The 27,769-nt window shown below is 37.5% G+C and overlaps 1 long non-coding RNA gene across 2 annotated transcripts; it reads left to right on the top strand.

Moving 5' to 3' along the window:
* The first annotated feature begins 5,434 nt into the window (after positions 1-5,434).
* On the top strand, positions 5,435-13,155 carry LOC137852245 (uncharacterized). 2 transcript variants are annotated; one of them, XR_011093747.1, is made up of 4 exons: positions 5,435-7,419; positions 8,527-8,558; positions 9,291-9,342; positions 9,472-13,155. It is a non-coding gene; the product is annotated as an uncharacterized lncRNA (long non-coding RNA). The 2 variants fall into 2 exon arrangements; XR_011093746.1 differs by having other exon boundaries at positions 9,291-13,155.
* Positions 13,156-27,769: the final 14,614 nt, after the last annotated feature.

Consider the following 27,769-nt stretch of genomic DNA (forward strand, 5'->3'; position numbering starts at 1 on the left):
TATGAGTTGAGGACAAATTTTGTACATTATTGCAGAGCTCAATCTCAATTTCGAAAAGACAGTAGAGTTTACTATGAATTTACACATTACTGATGTATCATCCTTATGATAAGATCTCAGTATACTAGAAATGACTCAGATTTTTGCTTTCCATCCCTCTTATTTTCTCCACTTATTGTTTCTGATTGTAGCTGTTTAATATTTTCTGTACTTTCAATGTGATAAAGGTTTCTGCCTTTATTTGCTATTGCCACATCTGTCTCCTCACATATATTCCATTAATGGCAGTGTTTGCAAAATTTTTTATGCTTTATTATCTCTTATTTCCTACACCTTTGTGTCTTATACAGATAGACTATTACTGCCAAGTTTCTAATGTAGTAATTTATACTAATCTCCAGACAGTTAGATGCATCAACTGAAGAGTTAATGCACTTAATGAGGCCAGGTCACATATATTATTCTCTGGATTTATACTTTCCCTATCATCTGTCTGTGCTTTAACATATCTTGCACAAATTACCTGTTTTATGCAATCATTGTTAAAATTTCAGGTTCTTCTGTCCTCCCTCCTTTGTCAGGTCACTTGTAATTGTCCATTTTATTCAATGAGTTTTTTTTTTTTTTTTTTTTAAAGATAATTCATGTGTTTTTTTTTCCCATCTTTTCTGCCTGGGTATCTCTTCCTGTTTAATGGTTCATTGTCAGAAGGAGTATAGTCCTCACACAGTTTTGGTTTTGATCCACTAAGTCCATCTCTCACAGTTTCCTGTCATTACTCACTGTATTTCCTGACATCCTTCACTGATGTCTTCTTTTCTTCTGTATACTTCACACCAACATAAAGTCACTTCAGGTCAGGGTTCATATAGTGCGAAGTTCTTCCTGCTTCTCCTGTCAGATTCTCTTTACACTTTCATCAAGTCATTAATTTCAGGCGTATGATATAGAGTGGCCTGAAGTAGCTCCTTAAGTCAACAGGAGCTTTACTCAGTTTTCTATTATACTCCTTATATTCTTTGTTTCCTTATCAGAATTCTCTTCTCTTGAGCTGTCTAAAGCTGCCTACATCTGCATTGTCAGACTGCCCGTGCCGCTTTCCTTTGACATTTGTGCAGTTCCTTTTAGTATCACAAAGCACTGTTAAACCTAAATACTAGTTCTTATATCTCAGAAAGTTTTCACTGAGGAATTAATACCAAGGGAAATCTGATGGCATACTTTCAATCTCTATAAAATATATGGAAATCATATATATATATATATATTACTGTAGCATTTCCTGTACATTTAAATTATCGTGTACTAAAAAAAAAGGGAAATAAGGAAGTGCGAGCTAGGCCTTTCCTAAACTACTTTTTTTTTTTCTTGTTGTATCAATCATTTATTTTCTCCATACAACTTATTATAAATTCTAATAAGCAGATCCTCTTGAAAGATCCAAACCCACTGTGGCAAATTCCTGTCAGCATGATACTGTTGCACATTGCTGCATAATTTACCCAATTTAATTGCAGGCTTTTCCTCATTTGTCTGGAAAAGCTTTCCTTTCCATACCATCTTTGTCTGGCTCTTTAAACCCATAAACTTTGTCTTCCTTCTTCTTTTTGATGTATCCTGTCACTGCTTTCAACATGCTTGATATGTCTTGTTATTAATACAATTAATGCAGTTCTCTTATGCCAAATATTGGGAAAAAATATATAGACTTTAATATTTAGCTGAAATATTTTCATTTACAGTACTATTTTAATAACAAATATTTTTATTTTTTTTAATAACAAAAACTTTCTTGATGTCATTCATTTAAATGCATCTTTTCCCAATTGTTTCCATACATTTGAAAATACATATATGTTTATACAATATATACTATATATGATATATTCTATATATATGAATACAGGCTGGGCAGCAAAGGGATTGAGAGCAGCCCTGAGGAGAGGGACCTGGGGGTGTTGCTTGATGAGAGGCTCAACGTGAGCCAGCAACACACACTTGCAGCCCAGAAAGCTAACTGTATCCTGGGGTGCATCAAAAGCAGTGTGGCCAGCAGGGTAAGGGAGGGGATTCTCCCCCTCTGCTTTGCTCTTGTGAGACCCCATCTGGAGTGTTGTGTTCAGCTCTGGGGCCCCAAGCACAAGAAGGACATGGACCTATTAGAATGAGTCCATGAGGAGGGCCATGAAGATGATCAAGGGGCTGGAGCACCTCTCCTATGAATACAAGATGAGGGAGTTGGGGCTGTTCAGCCTGGAGAACGGAGGGCTCTGGGGAGAACTTATAGTGGCCTAGCAGTACCCAAAGGGGGCCTATAGGAAAGCAGGAGAGGGATTCTTTGTCAGGGAGTGGAGAGATAGGATAAGGACTAATGGGTTTAAACTAAAAGAGGGGTGATTTAGATTAGATATTAGGAAGAAATTCTTTATTCAGAAGGTGGTGAAGCACTAATAGGTTGCCCAGAGAAGCTGTGGATCCTTGGAAGTGTTCAAGCTCTGGCTGGATGGGGCTTTGAGCAACCTGGTCTAGTGGGAGGTGTCTCTGCCCATGGCAAGGGCGTGGAATTGGATGATCTCTAAGATCTCTTTCAACCCAAACAATTTTATGATCCTATTATTTTTTCAGGTGAAGATTTATGTTTGCAAAACTGATTCCAGAGTCCCTTCTTTCTCAGTTATGTAGCTCTCTCAGTCCTGGAGCATCCTCATCTGTGATCTGTACTTTATTTTGATTAATCACATCATGCAATTCATACTTTTTTTTTTTTTTTTCTGTCTATTCTCAAAGTCCTTGTTTCCCTTCATTCTTTCAAGAAATCGAGCATATCTTTTGCTCATTAATCACAGAATTCTTCTAATCTCTCTGTATCAATCACTTGCTTATTTCTCTCTTCATTTACAGATATCTATTTGCAGGTATCATCATAATTATAAGCAATGTTAGTAGCAATCTGGAAGGTTGTTCCATATGTAAACTGCTAAAAATATAATATTACCGACATTAAGTGTAACCTTCTTCAGATGACTTCTATTATTTGAATTTGATTTTGAGATGAAAGCTCTGTGCTAAGAAAACCATATGTCAATTTTTAATTAACAATGATATCCCCCCTCAATTATTAACCAAATAATAAAGTCAGGTTTATAGCCTTCTGTCATTGCTAATGAATGGAGTAAATGCATCAAAGGTCATCTTTTTTATCGGTGTTATTTAAAAGAAGACACACAAAATTCAAGTGTATTTTTTATTTTTAACATAAGTAAAGGTTTATGAGAACCTTTCAGTCTCTGAGCGTTAGGAAGACTTGCTTTTCTGCCAGCTTTGCAACTGCCAAAGTAAAGCCAGGTTACCATACTACTGTATTAAGTACACAAAAAGGCTGAATGACCTGCTGGCATGCTTGACTGCCTTTGTGTACCAAAGAAAGTAGTCTGGCAAGAAGCCTTAGATAAAGTTACCATCTGTCTGGGCCTTTGCATTTTCTCACCAAGGCTCCTGCCCTCTACAGCCAAGTCTCAGAGTTGGACATGGCCAAAATGATTTTGCACGTCTGTGTCGCAAAATGAGACCACTGACAACAAGGAAAGGAAGTGGGACTTTGGTGACTACATAGGAGCACATCATGCTTGGCACCTTAGGATGTGATGAGGAGTGCATAATTCAAAACAAAACCTCTTAATGTAAGTAACGTAATAACTGGCTTAGAATTTGCTGACTGTTAATTATTGAACAATTCCAATTTGTCTGACCAAAAATGTATCCTATGTCTCCTCAACTGCTAGTACCAGATGACTAATAGCAACTCTTTTGAAAGAGGTCCAGGAATGTCTTTGTACTGCCTTTACTTTTCCACGACTTTAGCCAAGCTTCATGTACCAAGAACCCTGAAACTCAGTGCCAAAAACCTCTCCCTCCTGGTACTTCTTCCATAAACAAGTTTTCTGTTAGGTTTTAAATACAGTTCACACTGGAATTTGCTAAAAAGGAGCTTGAATAGAAGGATACTTTGATTATAAATTCTCTTAAACTCTTGAAAAGAACATAGCTTCTTCGTTAGCATTAGTGCAAGTAACATACGGAGGAGGGAAAAATACAAAACATTAACTCCTTTGACAAGCAATGTGAGGTAGTAGTCTTTAAGTTCAGATGTGAATAATGAAAAAGAGTGTTTTGTACACAAGGTGTCTCTCTAATTTTCCAGAGGAATTTGGGAAACAGAGACTATATACTATTTTCTGACCTATTTTTTTTTACAGGTGACAGTTATATGTAAGCTTTCTTTTTCAAGGGCTTTCCTTTTTGAAACATACACTTAGTTTTGTCAATTAAAGAAAAAGAAAAAGGCTAGTTTTATAAAATGAGCTAGAGTTGGATGTGAAGCCACAGCAAAGGTTCACTTTCTGAATACATATCTGTCACACTTCGTAAATGCTAATGTTTGTGAGATTTATAAAAACAGAGCAGGATTATTCCTTTGTCAGCAATGCCCTGATCCACTGCTGCCTTAAAAACTTGTCAAATGAGATCCATGACTAGTTTGAACAGAATTCTATTCCTCAAATGTTGTTTGAGCATAGGCTTATGTCATATTTTAACAGTACCATCCTTCCAGATCAATCAAGAGACTCTTTTCTCTGTAAGAAAAGCTTATCTTCTTATCTTTATTCTTTCTGTGATATCATCATATCAACTACTTAAGCCGAAGGAAAATGAAGTACTTAAAATCTCTTTTCTTAGGAATTTGACCAGTTCTAGAGAAGGACGTAGGCCAAACAAACTTTCACTCTGGAACCACAAATGGCAGAGGATCAAAACCTTTCAGGTGGAACATGGGAATATGTGGAACCTAGCAATTTTTTTTTATTTGGCAACAGGTCCTTGTCATAATCTCTCTCTTCAGTTTTGTTACTTGCCATTTTAACACCTATTTGCCATTACTTGCCATTTTAACACCCTCTAAAATATGTGTGCTAATCTATCCTTTTTTTCCTTGTTGTTCATATTTATACTAAGTTTGAAATAACGAGAGACAAAAGCAAACAAAAAATTATGCTTCTACCCATGTCTCTTTCCAATCTTTTATCTTAAATCTTTTACTTTGTGCCACATCAGACAGTGTTTCTTTAACTCAGCTCCCATGGACGAATCCAGAACTGTGGATTAGGTCAGCACCAGCCTCCTCTAGTGTAGTAGAAAAATCGGGGATAACAGGATGGGACTGAAAATGACCAATGCAATCTAGTTAAATGACCAATCAATCTAGTTAAAATTAATGAGAAATACTGAGAATGATGATATTTTATTTTATTTTATTTTATTTTATTTTATTTTATTTTATTTTATTTTATTTTATTTTATTTTATTTTATTTTATTTTATTTTATTTTATTTTATTTTATTTTATTTTATTTTATTTTTTCCCTGGGTATTTTCAGGGCTGTTGCTTTGGATAAGGACTTACAAACACAGACTCAGTTATCCTTCTGGTAAGAGCCCTGAAAAATGGTTATTCCCAAGAACTGTGTAGTGTTTGTTTGTTTGTTTGTTTGTTTTGTACAGGAGGAGAATGGTGTCACCACCCATTTCCCATTTTCTGCAGTAAAGGGTAATCAGTATAGACACTTCAAAAATAATAAAAAAAAAACCACAGTGCAGTCAGGCTGCTGCAAGATCTTTGTATTGCAATTTGGACACTTACCTAAATCCTCTATCAGTTATAATCAAGAATATTTGTAACTATCCTGAAGACATTTCAGTATTATTAAACCATATTTGTTTTATATTTTCATTATCTTGTTGAGAAATTTGGAATTAAATTTGCAATGTAGGACATTTGACTGAAATTTTACTGGTTATTGGCATTGCAAAATGTCATTCATATTTATCTGTTAATATCTTTAACACTCACAATCAATGGATTACTGTAACCTGTGAGATGTAACCAACATCAGGAAGCCTACGAAGAGAAAAGAAGGAGAAGCCAAATAGCTATACTGTAATTTGTATATCAGAGTTCTGTTTATATTGGGTTTCAAAGAACAGTATTTCTCAGATAGAATTCAGACAATGTATCTGGAATCTTAAAAGAGCACTGCATTTTGGTTGCTATCATTAATAGTATGAGTTAGAAAAAACATTTCCCTTTAATGTTTTACAGCATGATTAGACTTAGGAAGACCAGCTGTGAAATTTGAAAACATAAAATTTGATTTTAGAGATTTAAGCTCAAAGATGTGTATCAGTGTTTATAAAAATGAGTTAAAATGCTATGATGATTAAAAAAAATTCCAGACATCTGTCCTAACTTTTCCTCCTGTGGGCATCCAGTCTCTGATCTCAAGTCTCCAGTCTTTTTGTTTTTATGTCACCACACACAAACTGGTGGTTGAAATGCCAATAATGTTACTTGGAGATGGTTCAGTGACTAAAAGCTGTGTAGTTATCATGCAAATTGAATCTGCAAAATGAACCTGAACTTTTCCAAATACAACTCTGTTAAGACTGGTCTGTAAATTAGTAGCTGCGTCAACCACCCACATCCTATCTGCTTCCCAAAGCAGATGAAAGGTTGCTGTACTGCTGCACCTACACACAGTCTGGCTGTCACAACTGAGACCAGCAAGACAGGGACTGATGGTATGAATTTAATGGACACAGGAGACTTCACAGACCAGAGTGCAGTGGAAGCTGTGAATTTTTTTCAGTGCATTGAATAGGTGTATTGGGTTTACGTGGCAAGGTTTTGGTAGCAGGGAGCTGTAAGTGTGGCCTCTATGAGATGAATCCAGAAGCTGCCTCGTGTTAGGTAAGGGTCAGCTCCAGACTACTCCAAAGGGACCTGCCGCTGGCCACAGCCAATCCAATAAGTGATGTTGCTTGTGCCTCTGTGAGAGCAGATTTAAGAAAGGGGAAAAAAACTGCTTCGCAACAGCAGCTGGGAGAGTGAGGAGTGAGAGCCATCCCTGCAGCCCCCAAGGTCAGTGCAGCAGGAGGGCAGGAAGTGCTCCAGGCACGGAGCAGAAGTTCCCCAGCAGCCTGTGGAGAGGCCCCTGGTGAAGCAGGTTGTCCCCCCACAGTTGACTGCAGCCCCTATTCCTTATTCCACTTCACTTCTGGGGGGAGGACATAGACAAGAGGGGGAATGGGGAGAAGGTGTTTTTATTTTATTTTGTTTGTTTGTTTTTGTTTTGTTATTTCTCACTGCTCTAGCTTGTTAGTAATAGATAATGAATTTTATTAATTTCCCTATGCTAAGTCTGTTTTGCCCATGATTATAATTGAGCCCCTTCCATCTTATTTTCTCCCCGTTTCCTTCTGAGGAGGGGGAGTGAGAGTGCTGTTGTGGTGGAGCTTAGCTGCCCAGCTGAGCAAAACCACCACAACAGTCTGAGTACGAGATACCTAGAAGTTTCAGTATACGGTGAATATCTATCTTGTTTTCAAAAAACAGGTAAACACATATTCAGAACCGAAATATTTGTGAATAACGTCATAATAACCAGAAGCAGTTTGTCCTTTTGTTCAGTATTGATAATGCTATCTCTATTTAATAAGATATTTTAATGTGCCCTTTTTTCTTATGTATTCTGTATCTGAAAGGCTTCATTTAATCAATAAAAAAGGTTGATTTTCTACATTTTTAACATACATTTTTTTCACCAGAATACAGATTGGCATGAATCCCAATTAAAAAAATTCTTTGGCATGTCAATAAGTAACGCAACATATGTTGTTTTTGAACAAAACGGAAAAAAAATACAAAAATAAGAAGCTGGCTATTTTGGAATACTATGAATCACCCTTTGGAAGTGTCTTTGGAACTAGTTAGAGTGGATTTAACTGAAATTAGGTGCTGAGTTTTGAGATGTCTAAAATTAAATTGAATGAATCTCACCTTCTCTGGACAGTCTGTAACTGCAAATAAAACAGACTTAAATTTACTTCAAAAATTGGCTAATGAACAAGGATTTCACTGTTTGGAGGGAAATGATACATAAACACTGGCCATGAAAAAAATCACTATTTTAATAAAGCCGTTACCATTTCTTACCATTTTAAAATGTAACTATAAAAAGTTTTTAATCTCTTACATTTAAAACATTTCACTGTAATGACTACAAATCATCCAAATAATAGCTTACTTTTCTGAGCTATCAGAGAACTTGGAAAGAAATGAAATGGAGCAAACACTGCATGGTAGAATTATTCATTTTTTCATGTTTCAAAGCAGTGTATGAAAGACATGACCTATGTGACTGTTTGAATAAGGGCTTGAAGTATCTATTATGGGGAGAAAATATTTTTCACAGTGATCTGTGATTATCTATCAGTAAAATTTGGGATCAGGTACAAGCATTCTGTGCAACACTTGAACTGCCTCTTATACAAATATGTTGTCACTGATTATTTGTAGGCTTATACTGATTTCATTTAATATTGTGATTCAAAATGTTTTTCAACTGTATTATTTTATATAACACTTAGAAATGAGCAAATATTAAGATACTTTCTCTCTTGTTCACTGCAGCCAATGCAAATGGGAGAGGCCTGATGGGAAAGGTCAGTTGTCTGGGATTTATTACCTCTAGATGCAAGAAACTGGCAGCTCAGAAAACCCTCCATATTTTTAGATGTTTATTTGAACTCTCTAGATAAGCTAATAACTTTGTAAGGCTTGTGTGTCCTTATACATTTTAATGAGCAGGTAGTATAAACAATATGTCAGTTGCTGTCATTGTAGAAATATTTCAGAAAATGAGTGTGCAGTTCTTATGAAGTCTATACCTAAAAATGAAGATGACTGAGACAGTTTCCATTAAAGAAGCATGGTTAACATCCTCAGAGAAATGGAACTAAGATACAGAAAGAGAAATGGAACTAAGATACAGAAAAAAGTGAGTGTAGGCAAGTCTGCCATCAGATTCAAGATTGTGTGTCCAAACAAAAACTTACATAAAAAACATCCAAGACAATTATTTCATAGACTCTAGGTAGATTACACATACTGAATCACTTCATAAGCTCTAAGGACCCATGGTTAAAAAAAAGGATAGTTCAAAATGCACAAAATCAGTGAAAAAGAATAGTTCAAAAAATATCCTTTTTTATATATATACATAAATATATATAATATATTTATATATATATATGAAATATATATATATATATGAAAATACACACATATATATTTTATATATATATATATGTGTATATATATATATATATATATATTTATTTTTTTTTAATCTACTAAGTCGCTTTCTCTAACCATTGCCCAATTCTTTCTTTCAGTGAAGAACAAGCCTTTGTTGAAGTGCATGTTGCTTCTTCAGGCTGTTTCAGTGTAAGAAGACCTGTGAAACATTAATTATGGGATAGATAGAGGGATGATAGAAACTAAAGATTGTCAGTGCATGTGTCTGTATTTTACTTTTCTAGTATTTTCAATATTCTTTTGTTTCTGACATTTCAGCTGTTGACTTCAACAAAACCAAACAACTCATTGCTCCGGTGTCTGGAGCACCTTCTGCCCTCCTCCTTCACTGACCTTGGTGTCTGCAGGGCTGGCTCTCACTCCTCACTCTCCCAGCTGCTGTTGTGCAGCATTTTTTTTTCCCCTCTTTCTTAAATCTACTCTGACAAAGGTGCAAACAACAAAGCTTATTGGCTTGGCCCTGGCCATTGGCAGGTGTCTTTGGAGATGGCTGAAACCGGCCTTTTTCTGGCATGAGGCAGCTGCTGGCTCACAGAGACCAACCCTGCAGCCCCCTGCTGACAAAACCTTGCCATGTAAACCCTGTACATTGTCACATCCAGTACTAAACCAGGAATGCATCCTTAGCATACTTTCAAACAACTGTTGGTTTCTGAGTCATCATTTGTAATGTTAACAATCATTTTAACAGAAGGAATTGCATCTAACCTTTGTGTAAGCTATCTGTGTCTTTTATGCCAACAGAAATATGACAACCATAATAACTGGGATGTAATGTGGATTAAATTAACTATTTAAAATTAACTATTTAAAAAGTCACGTTGAAGATGGTAAAAACGTCTACTTTCTTCCTGATTAAATTTCCCAGTGCATTGCATATACAAAGAAGATTGTTAGTTCCTATCTACCATTCAGTAGGTGCTAAACATTCATATCCAAATGCAGCATTATACCACTAATAAAACAGTATGCAGACTGAAGGAATCTATATGTATATTGTTGTCATTTAAATTTACAGTATCCCCAAATTAATAAATTTTTCATAAGAGTGCAAACCTTTTGCAAATATCCTTCTTTTCTAGAGAAAATTGTAATCCATCTTTAGAACCACAACCTTTTAGACGTATTAGTCGAACCTCAGTCCCTGGAAAAAGTTATTGAGAAGATTGCCCTAGGGGATACTTAAAAGCATTTAAAGAATAATGCTATTATCAGACATTGTCAACATGGGTTAATGGAGGAAAAATTCTGCTTTATCAATTTGATCTCCTTCTATGATAAGATCACCCACTTGAAGGATGAAAGCCTCAAGTTGCACCAGGGGCTTTAGGTTGGGAATTTGGAGACTTTTCTTCTCAGGAGTGGTCAGGTGTTGGACCTGGTGTGTAGGGACATGATTTGGTGGGTTACATTGGTAGTAGGGTGATGGTTGGACCAGATGATCTTGAAGGTCTTTTCCAACCTTAATTTTTCTATGATTCTCTACCTGGCTTGTCCCATTTGGAGAAGAGGAGGGTGAGAGGTGGCCTTATTGCTCTCTGCAGCCTGAGGAGAAGTGCAGAGGGAGGTGCTAATCTCTGTTATCTGGTAACCAATGACAGGATGTGTTTGAATGCCACAGAGCAGCAACAGAGTAGGTTCAGACTACATATAAGGAAAAAATAATTTTCATTATGAGGGTGGTCAAACACTGCAGCAGGCTTGCTAGACATTTAATTGATGCCCCATGACTGTCAATGTTCAAGAGTTCTTTATACAATGCTCTCAATAATATGCTTTAACTTATGGTTAGCCCTGAAGAGGCCAGGAAGCTGGGCTAAATGATCTTTGAAAGTTCCTTCCAACTCTTCTCTGCCCTGCCTTGCCCTGCCGTGCCCTGCCCTACTGTCCCCTCCCCTCCTTGTTTCATCTATTCAATTCTATTCATCTCCTTTAGGAAGACTAGATTACTTTTTCACCATAAGCATGATGGACTCTGATGTGATGGAGAGACCAGATTTACTTAATTCTATTTCTTACTACAGTATTCACCCACATTCTGATAAAGGTGATGTCTGAACTGAAACAGATATGCAAGTTTCAAAAAGCAGAAGTCTGAAACTAGGTGCTCATTACAAGCAGAAAATTGGAATAAGAAGTTACTATAATATTTAAACAGATATTTTAACATGATATTTGACTATCATGTATTGCCAAAGGGAAACGGGAGAGCTTTTCTGATAGATTTCTTTTTAATGAATTGCATTTCCTTTTTGTGAAAATGAAACCATATATACCAAGTTGAACATGAATAAAAAAAATGAAAATCTGAAATATGATTTAACTTAGAATAACATGTGTTTTATCTTTATTTCATGACACAAAACAGACCAATGCAAATGAAATAATACAGCGTATTAGAGTTTAAATACACAATTTTTCTTTCCAATTGATAAGTTTCAAGTAATTTGTACAGGAGCCTGTGTGTCTAAATGAAATCTCCAACAGCATGTTTGTGTCATCTTCTCAAATGATAAGGTGCTATATGATAGAATTATACACTTGTCCGAGTTGAAAGGAGTAGTCTTCAATGTGGGCATGTATCTGTTTGCACAGTTAATTCAGGACATACAATTGTCCCAGCAGGACTGCAGGCTGGCTTAGAGCCAGAGCTTCATTCCTGGTAATATCCTCTACTGCCTTAGTTGAAGAACATGTCACACCTCTCCTTAGTAAACAGAAGTGATGAAGTTTGGAAAAGCCTTTTCTCTTCACTTGTGTATATTTTATTGGTTACTTTTTCTGAATGTGACATTTTGGAAGCAATAAAGCTCTCTCTCCCACAGCCTCTCAGTGGGATCTGTCGATGCTTAGGACCCAGATATATTGGTACCCTCACCTTAACTGTCTGTATAAACCAAAAAGCTAGTTATCACAAATTATTACAGCTGCCCCAGTGATCTTTAGCAATTGGTTTTAGACAGCAGAACCTGCTGAAGGTCAAGAGCAAGAAACAAGAGTAGTTTACACTTTGTATACATTCTTTCCTCTATACATCTTTTTTCTTTCTTCCTAAACTTGGCATCCCAGGATCATGATTTAGAGGTGAGAGACATCTACAGACTGCAGTGGCATCTGAAGGCCAGCAGATCAGCAGGTCTTTTTCCTCCATCAGCTGTGTGCAATCCCCAGAGCTCAAGCCTGCAAGTTGAGGGCAGAGCAGTGCTTCAGAATCTGGTTTTAAGCTGTAATTAGGACCTCAGATCTGAAATTCAGTTGTTCAGAGAAATAAGGAAAAGCAGAAAGGAAAGGGAGGTGAGGAAAGGATATAACAGACATGTCAGTCTAATGTCGAAAGACTCAAGGGTTTTCATCAGCTTTGCTCAAACTCAGAGGATGAGATCCTGGGGTGAATCAGCAAAATCGCCTAGGTAAAGAAAAAAAAAAAAAAAGATTTTGATTTCTCAGGTTGAAGATCTAATCTGTGATATATTTCCTATCTCTTCCCTCCAAAAGTTACTGAGTAAGTTCATTTAGAGGAGAACTAGAGAAAAAGGCACTAGAAAACTTCTTCCCCTTCCTGTTTAATTTAACAGAACAAACCTAGGAGTTTTCTTCATGATGTTGTGGTCTCAGAAGTATCCTGCTGGGAGTTTGTTCTACAGCTTTGGACTATTCCTCTCTGAAACCATCTGGTGTATCTGGCCTTGCTTCTGACCTATCTGTTTGAAGTGTACACATATTAGCTGAGGCTAAACTTCTATTTGCAGTGAATTAGCACAGATCAGAGTGGAATCTTTTGCTCTCTTACTGACCCAGGACAGCATACTGATGAGAAAGAAGTTTCACTTTTTTTTTTTTTGTTTGTTTCCTAGAAGCTACCTTCTGTCTTTCTCTTTATTACTATAAATGTTATTTTTGCAAAATAACATGTTGATTTTTTAAAAATTTAATTTATTGTTATTTTTTATTAAGACCTTTTACAGAGACTTATGAGCTTCATTATACCCCATTTAGATTTGTAACACATTTTATATAAATACCTTTTGATTAATGACAGTAGTTCATATCAGTCATAATTTTGAATATTTCATGTGTTTATGAATGACTTTCTCACTTTCGTCCAGAGTTGGTTTCAGGCTAGCTTTTCCTTAAATATAATGAACTCTAACACTGGATCAGGAAATAACATAAGTACAAGTGAAAAAACGTGTCAAATGTGCTTCTGCTTTAATCCAGCAATGAGATTAAATAAATGATTGTAGTCAAAAGTGCATCTAAGACGGTGGATATGGTAAAAACTTTATTTATTCAGCCTTGATTGCCTTCTTTCTGAGTAGCCTTTTTCTCTTGGAGAGAGTTCTCTTTTGTTGATGGAAAGCAGCAGGATGGTGTTTACATGGGGGGGTGGAGGGGTATCCTCTGCTGATATAGAGATGCACTTCCTAGTTCCTGGAAAGGTAATCTACTGCTCTCCAGCAGTGTCTGGGCAATTTAGTTGCTGAACAGAGCAACAGGTCTGTTTCAGGTGCACCCTGATAGCGCATCAGCAGTGATGAGCAATGCTGCTGTGCTCCGTCAGCAAAAGCCTGAGAATAAAGGTTACAGTCCCTGCCAACTTTGACAACTAGTCAACAGCTAATGCCAGTTGTGACATTTTTGCCTGGTGACACCTGTACATAGAAAGAAGCCAGTGACCATCACTTAATTGTTCTCATCCTCAATTACAATCCCCTAAGCACCTACTCTTTAAAGCAGAACATATCAATGATAAACTAACACATCTTCCCACAGGCAGTTATGGGAAAATAGGCTTTTGTAGCAAGTATTAATAATATTATTTGAGAAATGGAGTGTAGCAATGATAAATGTTGTTGTTTATAAACAACTCTTTCAAATGAACTGATGGTTTAGATGATTTTAATAGTATCATGATTTGTAAATACTGAATTTACAGAAGTTTTGGTAAGTCAGTCTAAGGTTTCCTTTATTTACAGTTATCTGCAATAAAAATAGCTGCTGCTACCATTTTTTGTACACTCTCTTCTTATCACTCCTGCAGTATGCTTCTTTGGCTATATGCTAAAACATAGCCTATGCAGAAGACGATAAAACCACAACTTACTTGTTGTGCTGATGTTTTCTTGCATCCTAGTGACTTTCTTGGGCAGCCTATGAGCCCTGTCAGGATGTAGGAAGTTTGCATACCATGGGTTTCTGGAATGCTTAGGGACAGCAGAAGGATAAGAAGAACACGTGGGGCAAATGAAACAGAGAAGAATCAATTCACCATCTTGAAGGCAAAGTACACTAACTGACAGCAGCTAAAGTGCCTTGTAAATAGTTTTATCTCCTTCAATTAAGAGCCAAACTGAAAACCAAACCACAGTAATGATAAATGCTGACAGAGGGTGGGAAATGATGGGTAAGTGTACTGAGGGGGATAGGCAGAGGCAGGGTGACCTCTACCCCCTCCACCCTTGGTTTCTGGACAGATTCTGTTGTACCTCAGCAGAGAGAAACAGAGGAAACAAATTTCTACTGTAGTAATAAGGAATTCAAGACTGAGCTTCTGGAGAGATTACTGCATTTCACAGGTGGTTGAAGCTGTTTGGTTTGTAGCCCTCATGCCTTTCACCACCATCCAGGGAGCTATAATTGCTTTCGAACTCAGTGACAGTATTTTCTTATGGCTTAGTTATAGCTTGAGTTTACTAGCTACTATTTTACTTTTTTTTTTTTTTTTTTTTTTACTTTACTTTACTTTACTTTACTTTACTTTACTTTACTTTACTTTTTTATTTTATTTTATTTTATTTTATTTTATTTTATTTTATTTTATTTTATTTTATTTTATTTTATTTTATTTTATTTTATTTTATTTTATTTTATTTTATTTTATTTTATTTTACTTGTATTTGGAAATGATGGATAATGATGGTAATGATGGATAACCAAACCTAGACTTTTGATGTATTCAATCTGTTTGCTGAACTGCCCCAAATATTTTTAAACTCCACACTATTTGCAAAAATTTCAGGAGAAAAATTTATAGATAATGAAATGAGCAGTTATGAGCAGTGTAGTTTTATGCAGTTGTTCTCTCCTGGAGTTTGTTTTTAAAAGTAAAATGGTTTAAAAGCTGCTTGGAATTATACTGGTTGGATTGATACTGGTTTAGTAGAACTTCTCACATAATCACAGAATTGCAGAATTGTAGGGATTCAAGGGACCTCCAGAGATCATCGGGTCCAACCCCCCCTGCCAAAGCAGGTTCCCTGCAGCAGGTTGCCCAGGTAGGCATCCAGAGGGGCCTTGAATATCTACAGAGAAGGAGACTCCACAACCTCCCTGGGCAGCCTGTTCCAGCGCTCCGTCACCCTTACCATGAAGAAGTGTGTGTTCTCTCCAGTGGGTGTTTTCTCCTGTCTCTCAAGTAACTTATGTACTTCTCTGGATTTCTATGTCCAAAGAGGGTGCAGGAGTTCATAGGTAGCATGCTTATGTTGGTGCGGTCACTGAATCTGACTTCAGAGTGCTGTGAGCCCCCTTGGGATCACAAAGAAACACTAAATGAATTTTCAACAGCTCCAGCATTAAATGTTAGTTTAGGGTCATTGGATGTTTTTATGGCTGGAAAAGTAGGAATTTCCACTTTGAATGTATGCACCTACACGCTACTTACGACCTGATTTACATAAGTATGCATGTAACTTCTTTTTAAGATAAACTTCATAGTCTATATCTAGATGCTTTAGATCTGTTTTGTGTAAGAAGGAATCTTTCAGCCACAACTGAAAAATGGTTGTTGATAGTTGCATCCTTGCTGCTGCTGAGGACTTCAAAGTCTGAGACCTGAGCATGGAATTATCTTGACCATTACATGTAATAATTTAGGCTTGACATCAGGAGGGGGTTCTTCACAGAGAGGGTGGTTGCACACTGGAACAGGCTCCCCAGGGAAGTGGTCACTGCACCGAGCCTGACTGAATTTAAGAAGAGATTGGACTGTGCACTTAGTCACATGGTCTGAACTTTTGGGTAGACCTGTGCGGTGTCAAGAGTTGGACTTGATGATCCTTAAGGGTCCCTTCCAACTCAGGATATTCTATGATTCTATGATTCTATAATAATATTTCAATAGTAAAACTGAAGCAATTCAAATCACATAAAAATTGATAGGATAAATGTGCTGCAGTCTCTGTAATCTCCAGTGCTTGAGCAGAAACCTGTGATTCACCATATCATGCATAGCATGTACCCCTCACAGTCATGAAACCTCATAACAAACCCAGAAATTTGTATCTCACCATGAAGAACAAACATCTTGTGATGTTTTAGGAACAATTGTACATTGCTTCTCTTGCTCATCATAAAACAACAACTACAAAAACAACAAACAACAATAAAAACCAATGGGTGGGTTGTTTGAACATTTTTATTTTTAGTTTTTCATTTATGATGAATCTATTGGGATACTTCAGGATACATCCAATCCTGAGTCTTCTAAACTCTTCATTGTTTTGGGTCTGCTCTTCTTGGAATAGGATTTTCTTTGCATATTCTGTTTTAAGTGGCACATTTAGGCAGCTGTTTACATGGAGCAGCCTACTACTGTAAAGAGGAAGAGTGGTGTGATCTGCCAACCTGCTCTGTGGAGGCAGCTACCTTAGAAAACTCCTGGAGATTCAGATCACGATATTGCCACAAGGACCAAACATGCTAGACAATGAAATAATCAAATCTATTTGGAAGTATTTTGGCCCTCTATTGCACCTCTCATGCATGCCCTGGACTGAAAGTCCAGCCTCCCAGCACAAAAGGTTGCTTCTGAGACCTATCAGGGACTGGCACTTTCAGAAGCAACCCTTTTCTGCTTACTTCTGTGCTTTGTCCCTTCTATATCCTCCTCCCCATCCCAAAGGGGTAACTTGGGAGCAAAAGATTATCTCAAGAAATATTTTATCCTCGCAAATTATTGCATTCTTAGATGTTGCTCATGAAAAATCTGTCTCCCCAGTTTACTGATTCTTTCAAATAAAGTACATATTGAAGTTACAACCCACAGAAAGTGCTGATACACTTTTAACAAATATTTTAATTATATATTTATATTTAATATTTTTTCCCTCAAAATGGAATGTCCTAAGGACAGTAATATTATCTGGATAAGCTGGGTACAATTCATCCCACTGGGAAAAGATGTGTAGAAACCTAATTGCAGGCCCCTCTAGAGTCAGTGGTGAGAGAGAGCTGCCTACAGAGTTTGTTTCAGCTTATTCTAAGATAGATAAGGAAACTTTTCCCTGGAATTGCCAGTTTACCTTCCCTTGTCATTTTGTGGCCCTAGATAGCTAGTAGAAAGAGGTGCTCCTGCACTTTCAGACAGGAAGAAGTTATGTGAGGTAAAGCCTTCCCTTTGAATCTAGCTTTTCCTTTTAGGCATGCATCTGGTCATCCACTCACAAATGATCTTTTTTTGTGCATGGTCAGCTGAAGAGGTAACTTAGTGGGCACATGCCCTAACTCTTTGCTTACAGGCAAGGAAAATTTATTTAAGAGACCTTCATGTTTTTGCAATACTGTAAACAACTCAATTTCAATTTTTAATAGTTTGAAAAAGCAAACAAAAGTATTAAATTTGTAGTAAGACCTTTTATATGATTACACCTATTGCACTGGAAGGAATAATGCCTTATCTATCTGAAGCAGAAGACCTCCAGGACAGCTTACACTTAGTGAGCTTACTGCTGAGAGCTATGCTAGATTTTCTATAGAAATCTGGGGGAGGATCATTTCATCTCCCTCACTGTCAAACAGTTAACTTACCTATTCATCCGCTTCAAATTCATTGTGAGCAGAGGAAATTCAAATGTGCTGGAGAAAACAGGTAGCCGACAATTTTAGTGATGTTCAGTGCTGTTAAGAAGTGCTGGTGTAGAGATACTTGTCTTCCTAAGCTACACACTGTTTATAAAGTTGAAACTCCTATGTCGCCAATAGAAGATATTATAATGGTAAGAAAATGGCAGTGCCTGCCAAGGTGTCTAGATCTATTTCATGCTAAATTGTGTATTTGAATATTCTTATTTACTAAGAACACACTGGGATCATATAACAGGTCCAGTCTGTGAAATATATTTTCAAGAGAAAATTGCATGAGCATTTTTGCCAGCATGGTGATTGTCACCTAGGGGCACATGTTATGAAATCAGCAGGGGAGAGAGAGACTTCCACTAACCACAAGAAAACAGTGGTTAATCATTAGTTAGGCTTGATTACAGTACACAGGACACAAAACAAAAATAACCCCTTTTCTGAACATTTCAGTATTTTGGTGAAGTTGACAACGGTGACTTTTACATGCAGCTTCTTAGCTCAACTCCAAGCTTCATGCAGCCAGCAAGGCTTAACTGGGAGTCCAGCATTCCCTCTATATCTTTTAAAAAGAAAATGAATGTCTTTTGACCATGTAGCAGGCCTAGGACCTTATCCAAATTCTGTCTGAAAGGAATCATAATTGATACCACTAAATAATGAAGGAGTGCTAATGCATCAGTGTACCCTGATGTGAGCCAGTTAGGCAGCAAACAGTAGAACCAAAACTTCTGTTCAGATTTTCTCCAAAGATGCCAAGGTTTTCTGCAGCCTAGAGAACAAAGTGAGGACCTAGTATTTGTAATATGAAAAGGAGACAATGCATAAAATTACTTTGAAAAAAAATATATTGGAGACCCTTTATACATGATGAATAAGCATCAAAGAATACAAAACAGATCTCTTTGCTTTTTAGGCCATCTTTAAAAATTCCAGCTCTCAAAGAGAATTTTGCCTAAAGATATCAAAAATTTACTGCCTTTTAATGGCTCATTTTCAGGCAGAAGAAGATTTTTTATTTTTTATTTAGATATCAAATGGAATGCATTGACAAAGTTTTTGCTAGATAAAGAGAACAGGCAGAAAGAATATTTAGCGAAATTATGTGCTGAAGAAAAAATACTCAAAGGGTAGTTTAAATACCCAAGGGTAGAAGACAGCATTTAGATCTCTTTCCTTTACCATTAGGTGTCTGCCCCAGGGCTGCACTGGGAACACTGCCAAAATACAGTGTTTCAGACATGCTCCTCTCCTCTACTTCCCGAATGGGGAGTTTAAGCCCTGCTCCCACTCTGCCTGGCTCAAGTTGTTGGGCCCAGGTGTACAGGCAGGTAAGGTACTGTGGGCGAGTTAGGACACTTCACAGGCATTGGTGAATGCCCATTCCTAGGGCATTCCTAGGGGCTGCTGTTGTCACAGCCTGGCAAGGACAACATTTGTCCTAAACCCTCCCCTTAAGAATGAGTGGTGTCGTGATTTGCACAGGATCACAGAGGAGGAAGCAGGTAGGAAATCAAGTAGTTACATGGAAATCTCCTGGATCTGTGCTGGCCACTAAATATATGTTTTCTTGTCATCTGACTATATTAATCAGCTATGCATGACTCTTTAGGGTGGAAAACACCATATTAATCATGTTATCAGTTCTGACATAAGTAAAGGGCAACCTTCCAGACAATTCTCTGTTCTCTTTTCTAAAAAAAGGCAACTCCCTCTTTGCCTTGTGCAAAAGAAGCTGATAAATATGTCTTTTCTCCTCTTTTACTCTACTTATTTGGAAACATGTAGGCATTGAGCTGACATCTATCTGCTGTGTTTTAATATAACTGTTGAGAGTAAGAATTAAAAAAGAACAAGAACAAAAAACCATTTTCCTCAGTCTCTCATAACAGTGCCAATGGCAAGTTATGCTTTAATAGGAAAAGGAAAACTGCTGCTGCCTGTTGAAGCAAAAAAGAATATATTGCTGAAGAAAAAAATCAATATAAATTATTTTAAATGTTCTGCATTATATTACTCCAAGTCAGACAAAACAGACAAAAGCAATGCTGTATGTGATGGAGAAAGGATTTAGCTAAATACAGAAAGGCATGAATTATTTAAAGGCTAATGGATGACAGAAACAATTCAACACAGATGACTTATGATCTGAGACTTTGCCTTACAAGCTTTTATAACATAAAGAAGAGAAGCTGTTGAGAATTAATGCAGTGAGGTGATGTGAAATGATAATGAATGAGAAGGAAAAGAAAAGCAAGAGAGAAACCAGCATATTTACACTGGAGTAAAGGCTGTACTTCTAGCAAGTCAGTTTTTTTTTTTTTTTTTTTTTTTTTTTTTTCCACAAGTGTTTGAAAAGGAATCACTGGTGGATCCTAAACTGTGGGTCTCTGAGGTCATGCTACTTGAGCAATGCATCATGTAGGGCCATGTGAACCCAGGGTGCCTTTTTGACAGAGTTTTTTAGTGGTAGTATAGTGCTGGGCTCTCTCCATCTTGTGTGGCCCACTACCCTCCTGCATTGCCCTTCTGGCCGTGTGAGATGCTAAGGACAAGTGGACAAAAGTGGAGGCATTTTCCTAACTTTAGCTTTGTTTTCTCACAGAGTGTCAACCAGAGTGGCTCCATAGCACATGAATTTTATTGCTGTTGAATGACTTCTTAGTGACCTTAAGCTACCTGAGACCAGTTCTGTCAGGATATTGTAGTTAGTGCTTCCAGAAGGTCGACCAAACCAAAAAAAATTACTGCCACAATAAGGTACCCACAAGGCTGCTGCAAAACCACTCACACAGCAGTGCTTGGAGATGGGGAGCTCTGCCCTGGCAGGAAGTATGGGAGCTTTCCCTTCATCCCCACTGCACACATTCAGAACTACATAAAACCTTTAGAGGTTTTTGGGGCAATGGGAACCTGTTGAATATTAATATATATATATACATATATATAGAGAGAGATAGATATACCCATGTGATTACCAATTTATAACTGACTGCAGTATAGCTGCTTACACAGCATTCAATCTTTTTTTTTTTTTTTTTTTCAATCTTTATTACATCTCAGTGTGCAAATAATCAATTCTTTTTGAAAACAATCAAGTGTAAGTTAGCATGAGCGGTGTTATAGCATAGCAGTTCTAAAACAATCAGAATGCTGATTAAGTAAAACAAATATCATCAGACAGACCAGAGAAGTTTAATTAGAAAACGGTACTTGTATCATATACTTAACTAATAAAAAAAATGGAAAAATTAAAAATATACAAAACCAAAAATGAAATGGCCAAAGATTGCCCTTCTCTTGTGCAAAGGCTGCAAATAAGAGTGAAACTTGCAGAGTAATATGCGTTTTCATGCATGTATGTTTGCTTTTGATGGGTCTATTTATCAAGTGAAACAGCCTGAGGAAAGCAGCTGTAAAGAGTACACAAAGCAAGACATTGACAATTTGTAATGATAAAAGCTGGTTTGAGTTCTAATAGTATTGCATACTTTAAAAAAATTGCCAGACATGAGCAACAGGAGAAACAGTCAGCTACCATCTGATCTTTCTAATAATAAAGAGGGATGTTTCTCTGTTACATATGCAGCAATATCAAGATTGCCATTCCAAAGCTACACATGGCTTTCTGTTAATCAAAAATTATATTTTTCTTCCTGCACTAATTAATGATTTTCCAGTGATGGAACAGATATCTACAGTAAGTGAGACTTTGCTGGGCATTAAACTGCTGTTCTGTCTGGTAAATTTGGCCTAGTTTAGGGTAATAATGCCCATCACTATTGTCTACTCTGTCTCCTAAGTCTATGCTTTTTTTAGGGTGGGAAAGGGGGTGGGGGAGGGAGGAAGGGTTTGATTTCTTGGTAGTCACTTGCCAAAAATTTGATGAGAAATTTCTCTCTCTTTTTTTTTTTTTTTCTCTTTTGTTAATATTTTTTATTTTTATTTTATTTATATCTTATTTTTATCTTTATTTTTATTTTATTATATTAATATTTTCAGAATCTTTTTGTTTTCCACTTTTTTATTTATTTTTTTTTTTCTTGACAAGTAGTATGTGTGCAGTACAAAAATGTTTTTTACTTAGCATGCAAGATGTGCAGGAATCATTCTCTTGCTATTTAAACATGAACAGATGCAAAACAAAACAAAACAAAACAAAAACTAAAAGACCAAACCAACCAACCAACCAACCAAACAAACAAAAACCAGAAAAATAACCACAACAAAACAACAAAAAACTGCCAACACACAGTACTTAGGTTTATTAATATTTGAAGACATTTACTAAACAATTTCATAATTTCACTGTTATCTGAGGTCTTCAGATCAGTATCAGTGTTCTTCTGAAAGGTAAGGTCTAACTCATCCTGAAATTTTGAGATACAATAATCACTTGGTAAGCTACTTTCTCACTTGCTGGTCAACAGATCAGACTAGGTTATTAACACAGCTTCTTGGTCTTAATACTATGAATCTATGAAAGGTTATAAACTCCCTCACAACTCATACAGTTTTCAAAACAACATAAGTTATGAATAAAAAAATGAAGTTGAAGAATGTATAGGCTATGTCTAATTGCTTAGTCTAGACTTTAATTAGCATGACAGAATTAAGGTTTTTCACTTCAAGCAAAAATTTTTTGGTAATCTTTAAACTCCATAGACAGCATCTCATTTTTGTAGTATGCTTGCGGTTAGATATATCTCTGATTCAAGCAGTAAATATTAGTGTTTGACAAATATGAACTCTCTGCTTAGGAACCAAAATGTCACCAGGAAAAAATAAAAAGAAAAATCTTTGGATGCACTTCCTCCACATGGAAGGAGAATGGCCCCACAGTTTTGTGTTTTATAAGTAAATGTCCAGAGCAAGTATACCCTTAATTAAGACTCGGACCCAGAAGGCCTGGACCTGTCATCATCAAAATCCAGAACCTGGCACACACCAACGCCGGTACTGAAGAAATAGGACCTTAGTAAGACTACACTCAGAATTTGTATTCAGGCTTCTAGGGGAGAACTTCCCTTAATTACATGCAAAATCTTTGGTTTTGAATAAGATTCACCTTGCTTTTTTAATACAGGCTTGAAGTTCTTTATATAAATAGTTCTGTAGAAAATGTGAGCTCTGAGTGGCTGTAGGTGATAAACCGCTATGGAAAGGTTTCCATTGCTTTTTAAAACAAAGTTTGTTGCTACAAACTGTATTAAAACTGAGTACTTGGTACAACTTAGTTCACTGATACACAAACTAATAGGAACCAATTGAGGTTTTACTATTTCTTGCAATCATTTGCTTCAAGCTGTACTCAAGTTCTTCCTAGTTTGTAAGAGAGTACAAAAAGAGAGTTCATCCAATAGAAGTTTTTAAATTGCCACAAGTGTGATTAAAATTGGAAAGATTTAATTTGTGTCTATAGCAGTGGCCTTAATCAGTGACTCATGGGTAATATGTAACGTATTGCTCAATGAGGTTCACCACCATGACTCAGCCATAGGAAGTTGCCCTTATTACAGACCTTTTTGACAGAGAGAACATGATATGTTGTTGTCTATATCTGTTACTCAGTATTGTTGCCCAGGGGCTACCAAAGGTGAGGGACTGTTAGCTTGAAAGTTACTAAAGGTGAGGGACTGTTAGCTTGAAAGTTATACTGATTTATATTCTGCCTTTTTTTTTTTCTTTTTTTCATTTTATTTTATTTTTTTTTTCTTCTGAGATGTACACAGTTCTTAATTTCATCCTAAATCATCAAGCATTAAGCTGTAACAGACTTTTATACAAAGTTATACCTGCCCTCTTGGCAAATCACATTGAAATTGGAATGTAAAAATACTGCATAATCTGGAGACGCTATAAACAAGGTTCCATGCCATGTGTGTACACATTTCAAATCATTACTCACACACTCTGGTTTTGCTTTCTGTACAAGAAGTGAGTGACTGCATTTACTGAACTTCTCTGGAAACCTAATATACCTCAGGATCTATGAGTGAGTGGAGCACACAAGGGAGAAGAACAGAACACCATAGTGCAGAGAAAATCCCCCAACATTCTGAAAGAGTTTTAAATATGTATGTGAAGGAAATTTGGAAATAAAATGAACTTGGTTACCATTTTCACACTCATTCAGGTACTTGCAGATGGGGAAGAGTGATGAGTATGGGAACAATGATGAGCTAGAATGACAAAGTGTTAATAAACCCCTCAAATTTGGCTCTTTAAAGGTCAGAAACTTTTCAACATTAAAACATTGAAGGACTGGAAAATAATATAGCACACGCTATAAATCTTCTGGCAGAAGCCTGCAGGAAGCTATAAAAAAATCAGTGTTACAACATACATATGATTGAATTTCAATGAATCATCATTTTATAGCAGCTATGACATGAAATCTCCATCATCTTCTGAAAGTGAAGGTTAGGAGTCATACACTATTTCACATTGTCCTGATGTTTATTTAGAATTCTGAAAACAGCATAAAGGTAAGCAGAAAAAATAAAGAAGTCATACTAAAAACTATGCAAGATAACAAACCAACCATTGTTCTTTTATACACACATAATTAACTGGAATAAAATGAAATCTTCACTTGGTACTCAACTGCATAAATTGTATAGGACAATTAAAGAAGAAAGGACTATTGCATCACTGTTCTCTTAGTCTTTAACACTGACTTCTGATGTTACTTGGAACAACTACTGGTGACCCCTGTGTCTAGCATCCTTTCTTGTCCCCCAGAGAAGCTTGACATCAAGCTAACTTGGCTTATATTTTCAGGGGCTCTGTTCTAACACTTTGTATGGGGTTTATGAGGCAAGGTATTGGTAGTGGGGGGCTGCAGGGGTGACCTCTGTGAGCAGAGCCCAGCAGCTGCCCCATGTCACATCAGAGCCAGCTCCAGATGACTCCAAAAGAGATGCACCGCTAGCCAGAGCTGAGCCAGTGAACAGCGTTGGTAGGGCCTCTGGGAAAGCAAAATGAAGGAAAGGAAAAATAAACCTGCTGCACAACAGCAACTAGGAGAGTAAAGAGTGAGAACCAGCCCTGCAAATGCCAAGGTCAGTGCAGAAGGAGGGCAGGAGGTGCTCCAGGAGCTGGAGCAGCAGTTCCCCTGCAGCCTATGGAGAGGCCGCTGGTTGAGCAGGCTGTCCCCCTGCAGCCCATGGGTCCCACATGGAGCAGATCTCCACTATGCAGACTGTGGAGGAGCCCCACGTGGAGCAGGTGGATGTGGCCTGGAGGAGGCTGCGACCCATGGAGAGCCCCTGCAGGAGCAGGCCCTGGGCCGGAGCTGCAGCCCATGGAGAGGAGCTCATGCAGGAGCAGGAGGTCTGGGGAGAGCTGCCGCCTGTGGGGGCCCCGTGCTGGAGCAGTTTGCTCCTGGGGGATGGACCCTGTGGTACAGAACCATGTGAGAGCAGTTATTGAAGAGCTGCTGCCTGTGGGCAGCCCCCGCGGGCTCAGTTTGGGAAGGATGATATCCCGTGGGAGGGACCCCATGTGGAGCAGGGGCAGAGAGGGACCGTGAAGAAGAAGTAGAAGCAAAGTGTCAGGGACTGACCACAGCCCCTATTCCTCATTCCCCTGTACCACTCAGGGGGTGGAGGTAGAAGAGAGTGGATGGGGTGAAGGTGTTTTTAGTTTGGTTTTAGTTTCTCACTTCTCTAGCTTGTTATTAATAGATAATACATTTTATTAGACCTTACATGTGAATAGAATATCATGAACTCTTTCCTCTAAGAGGATATTTACCCCCAAACTGATAACAATAACAGGAAAGTAACAATGAAAAACTTTGCTTAGGGCTACCTGTTGTGGTTTAAACCCAGCAGGCAGCTCAACATCACATAGCCACTCACCCACTCTCCTCAGGTGGGATGGGGAAAAGAATCAGAGAGGTAAATGTGCGAGAACTCACGGGTTGAGATAAAGCCTTGTTTTCTAGGTAAACCAGAAGCTGCATGTGCAAGCAAAGCAAAACTAGGAATCCATTTGCTAGTTCCAGGCAGGTATCATCCACTTCCAGGAAAGCAGAGCCCTTGTGGTGTGAGACAATTTTTGTCAGTCTGGAGCAGCTATCCTGGCTGGGTCCCCTCCCAGCTCCTGGTGCACCCCCTGCTGGCAGGGCAGTGTGAGGAGCTGAAAAGTCCTTTGCTCTGGGTCATCACTGCTCTGCAACAACTAGAACATTGGTGTGATATCAGAATTATTTTAATCAAAAATACAAAACACAGCATCATGCAAACCTCTACAAAGAAAATTATCTCTATACCAGTCAGAACTATAAAACTACCTTGCCCAGACTGAGCAGTAACATGGGCATTATGAATAGATTTTCCAGAAAACGGGGAGTCTTTTTGAAAAGAACATAGACAATATGGAGTGCAAAAGGAAGGGACCCACACTCTGGACATTAGCTATAAAAATGTGTTACAAATTTGATGACCATTAACATTTTGTATGGGTCTAGTATTGTTGACATTATGAATGTCAACAATATTTGACATTCTTGACATTTGATATTGACTTTATTGTGAATGTATAATTAGGAATAACTATACATTTGGTAGTTAATTATATATAATTAGTAAAATAATAAAGTTTTTCCATACTGCTTCCCACTGCTTCCCTGAGCAAGGTGCTGTGTGCTAGGCTTTTTGCAGGTGAAGCACAGAACTTGCACATGCCTGGGATGAGGAGTGCTGCGGTGATCTGGCCCTGAGTCTCATCTGCCCTCATGTCTGAATATAACATGAGGTGAAACATAGGTGGATGTTTCTGATGTTGCAGCCTCTCTGACATTCAGTATAGACTACAGTATTGTCTGAAGATCACAAGAGTTCTTCTTTCCAGCTATGGTTGGAAACCTGTATATTTATGATATACATGGGAGTACTGAGGCACAATTTCTCCATTGTGGGGAAGCCAGGAGTTTCTCTAAATGACAATATTCCTCATGTGAGGAACATACCTTTTCAGAGGGAGTTGCCTTGGTAGTCTCAATCACCACCCTCCTGAGGTGTAACCAGCTTTCAAAGTGCACTGTATGCTCCTCTTATCAAGAGGAACATTTCATGTTAACTTGAGGTACTTAAAATAAAATATGGTTCAGTGGTAAGCATTATAGCTTTTGGATGGGCCATGCAGTTAGGCTCACTTGAAGAGTAAGAGCTTGTTGGACATTGGCCTCAGAGATACAGGAGGCATACCAGACAGTTTAGTGGTCTCCTGTGGTTTGACTTGATGAGATGATTTGAAGATACTGACATAATACTTGCATACTTATCTGTTGCTTTCACTGGATGTGCACCTGGGTTAAAAACATAAGCCCTGAATTTGTTTTTATTTTCACTCTGAAGATTTTGAAAATTGTTCCATTAAACAAAAAGAGGAAGGTGCATTTCTATTAGGGCAATTATGAGTGTTATCTTTTCTGTATCAGATAACATTTTGATTTTGAATGGGGAAGCTGGAATAAATGATGGTCTGTGGTAGGAAGAATAACTAAAAATCATCAATGTCTGCAATAGCCTGTGCTCAGTCACAGCAATCATGAAATATCCTTGAGAGAAAAGCCAAATTTCCTGGAATGAACAATCTATAGCAATCACAAAAAGGCTTGCTACATCCCCAGTTTAATCACAGCTACTGGCAACAAAAATGACTGAAAGTGTTTGTGTCCATTAATGTCTGC

The sequence above is a fragment of the Anas acuta genome, chromosome 2 (genome assembly GCF_963932015.1).
Source record: "Anas acuta chromosome 2, bAnaAcu1.1, whole genome shotgun sequence".
Classification (NCBI taxonomy): Eukaryota; Metazoa; Chordata; class Aves; order Anseriformes; family Anatidae; genus Anas; species Anas acuta.